The sequence below is a fragment of the Pyxicephalus adspersus genome, chromosome 1 (assembly GCF_032062135.1).
Source record: "Pyxicephalus adspersus chromosome 1, UCB_Pads_2.0, whole genome shotgun sequence".
NCBI classification, from domain to species: Eukaryota; Metazoa; Chordata; class Amphibia; order Anura; family Pyxicephalidae; genus Pyxicephalus; species Pyxicephalus adspersus.
Window position 1 is genome coordinate 77,396,658 of NC_092858.1, and position 3,792 is coordinate 77,400,449.

Sequence of the window (3,792 nt, forward strand, 5' to 3'; positions counted from 1 at the left end):
ATCAATATTGAGAGCAAACAGATGAAACAATTAAGATCTTTTGGAGTTGATGTATAGGTATGTGAATATATAACACAGTAATAGAATATTCAACAATCTGAATATTCTGTATAATAGTTTCAGCGCCCTAAAAAGTGTAAACGTATGTAAACATTTAAAATATTTTTCAGGTATTGTCCTTAATAAAGGACAAGTGAGTTACATAGCATTGTTTTACTAGATCTCAGGTTAATGTAACTTCAACAAACATGGGAATTACCCCTTCATAGAATAATTTTACTTACAATTTGTCTTTTGAGGTATCTTTTTACCTTTGCACATATTTTTCTATTATTGTTGGCAAATGTTCCCTAGTTCTGTCAGATTGGAAGGGGACTGTTTGTAAACAACCAATTTCCATATCTTGCTTTGACTAAAGTTTGGACTTTGGCTGTTATGTTTTACATCAGGCAGTGAACAGCTCTTGTTCCTGAACTACTTCATTATAGTTTTGAATTTGCATTTAGGTTTAATAACTTGCTGAAAAGTAAAACTCATCCATGACACAGTGAATGCCACAGACCTTACTTGGAAAGGTAAATGACAATGTGTATATTGAACCCAGGATCTGGTGCTTTATGTGTTAAAAGTGCTCCAGGGAAATTCCGGGTTTTTTTCCATCACAAATTTTAAAAGAGAAATCAGCTTGGGGTCCTGGAGTTGGGTAGGTTTCCTGACCACCTGGGCCATGTATTGGAGCAAAAGAAATATATGCTGCAGCATACAGCATGTCAACTAATATTATTACATTGTATTTATATGGTGCCAACATATTACACAGCGCTGTACAAAGTCCATAGTCTTGTCACTAGCTGTCCCTCTAAGGGGTCCACAATCTAATGTCCCTACCATAGTCATATGTTTTTTATACAGTTTAAGGTCGAATAAACTCCATGTAGATAGTGTCCCGGCTGAGATTCCAACTTGGGAACTAGTGCTGCAAAGGCCAGAGTGCTAACCTCTGAGCCACCCTGCTGCCTGTCATTTGTCCCTGTTTGGTTGTCTAGTGTACCTGTCCACACTTCCTCCCAAGTGATGGGTGTATCCTATTTTCTAATATACAGTGTTTTCTTTCCCCTGTCCTGGAAGGTGTGAGGGCAAAAATCCCAACCCCAGTCTTCACCCAAGATACCCCAAGAGACTTGGACTACAGGCCAGCATTTAAAAATTTAGAAGCTAAGATCACAATTGTGTGAATGGCTCCCCTAGAACCAGACAGTTTTCCTTTTTTGGTGTTTTGGGGTCCTGATGGCTTTGGAAGTGCCCCATGCCTGACCAAAACTACCAGTTTGGTATGACCTAAATATGCGATCAAACCCTTACTCAGGTCTGGGGGGACACCTCCACAGGTTCCTCAGTCTAAAGTTTATCTTTGTTTTCCTGTCAATCACAACCATTTATCGGTGCCCCACCCACAATGCACAGTTATACTTGACCTGGCTAACAGGAAAGCAACTTGATGATCACCTTGTAACTGAAAAGAAAAAAAACAGCAGAGATTCTATTGGCCTGTTTTTAATATTTAAAAACAAAAACATTTTTATTTGATACATAATTACCAGTGAAATAAATTTGAAATATAAACAAATATTTAGTACAGTATAAGGTGTTTGCTTAAAGGAAACCACTAAGGTAATAATTCTACCTAAATTCAGTTTCTGGCCTTCAAGTAAGCCTTAAAGATTTTATAGTATTTTTTGCTCAGCCAATAGTTTTGATTGCTGTCTGTTATGAATAAAAAATGTATATCTCACAATGGACAGATACAGGCATTTTGCCTTATTGGAAACATTGATACATTTTGCTGTTCTTTCACCGCTTTCTCTGGATGAACAAATGTGTGTTGGTGCAGTTCCTGAAACTGGTCACTCTTGAGCTAAATGTATCCCCAGCTAGCCAGGTTTGTCCTCAATCCACTAAGGTTTAAGCCAGGAATATGAGCGGTATCGTTGTGCGACTGGTAGGTTTCTAAATCTCAAATCATGGATTATCATAGAAAATCTTGAAAGTTGTAGGGGGGTTGTCCATCCTTCCCCTACTCTCTTATATGCCTGTAAGTAGAGGATGATTGCTTCTTGGACAAACACTCAAAATGCAAAAAAAAGTGAGATGCCTGCTATACACAGATTCATACATTTTTATACGACATATGCAAAATGGAGAACAAATTGAAAACACATTTAACAATCTGTTTTCCATTACAACAAAAGCTTTATTGTGTGTAGAGTATACTAACATTAGGTGCTTATAAAATTTACCCTTGGGAGTCACATTAAAAAGTGACGTTTTAAATCCTTGGTCCCCCACTGTACTCTGTGATTTGATCTTTTGGCCCCTACATTACCATTGTGTATAATAGTTATACAGGGGCTGGTAGCAGAAACCACTAAACACCAGGGGCCTAATTTAATAAAACTCTCCAAGACTGGGGAAGATTGAGTATCATGGGTGAACCCGGGTGAGCCAGCAAACCTGGAATGGATCTAGTCCAGGATTGAAAATATTTACCAAAAAATAGCAAATATATTTAGGAGTTCCATTCCAGGTTTACATGATGACCAAAGTTCACCTATATTAGTCTATATTCTCCAGTCTTGGTGAGGTTTAATATATCTGGCCTAATGAGGTGCTCTCAGAGTCTTTAAAGGGTAGGTTCTTTATAATAAAGCATTTATGAAGTATGTATTATCTTTTTTTGCGTTAAAGTAACAGGTTTGCGCACTAAAATACACCTGCAGCGTATGGGAACTATGTATGGCACTAAAGATATGCAGGGGTGACTGCTCTAAACTTTCCAGAGCCCTTATTTCTAGAACAGCTGACGGTTGTAGGTCCATAACTGCAATGAAGAGGGCTGTTCCTGTCTTTATGGACTGACCTGCCTCTGATTGATCGCTGGTCACACAGATGTTTCAATTCCCTTCTGCCCTTCTGAGGACAGATCATTTGCAGCCCCTGTAATCACATGGATTACAAAGTCATCAAGGTCATTTTAAAAAATACACTGCAGACTACACAGGGGCAAAGGGGAGTTTATGGATACTTCAAGATGCTGTTTAGAGTTGGACTTTAAGATTATATTGGCTTTTCATGTGATTTCTTTAAGGAAAAATGAAAAACTAATAAATCATCAATATTGTTTCAGTAAAAAAAACTTAATAAGATCTATACCTGGACATAAACAAATATCTTAACTGTTTGTTTGTTGGTTTCATTGGCTTTTTTTTATGGCTTTTGTGGCATTTTAGTAATAATTCTCCTTTAGTAATAATTCTCTTCTTGAGTCCCAGTACAATACACACTTGTTATTTCAGTCCCAAGATTAAAAAGTTTAAGAGCTCTAGTACTTTACATCAGGTTTTTACAAGTGAATTTCTGAATTAAAGTGTCACATTAAAGGAATATTGCCAGTTAACTGGGTACATAAAACAACTGACAAAATTCTGACGTTAACAAACACACCACTCACAACATTTACACTTTACTTGAATTCATAGGAAACCCACATGATTTTTCAAGATATTTTACCTGGGTTATGTTTCCACTGGTGTTTTTGCAGAAACTAACTTTTTTATGTTTATTTTTTTGTTTACTTTTTAGTGTATTATTTAATAAAACATGCATATCTCCATGTTCAATCACTTCACAACCCGGGGAAAGTCCATTCAGTTAACACCCTTGTAACTGGGTGAGTCTGTGTTTATTACAAATCATCTTACACTCTTCACGAAAGTACACTGAAACTTCAAGTAC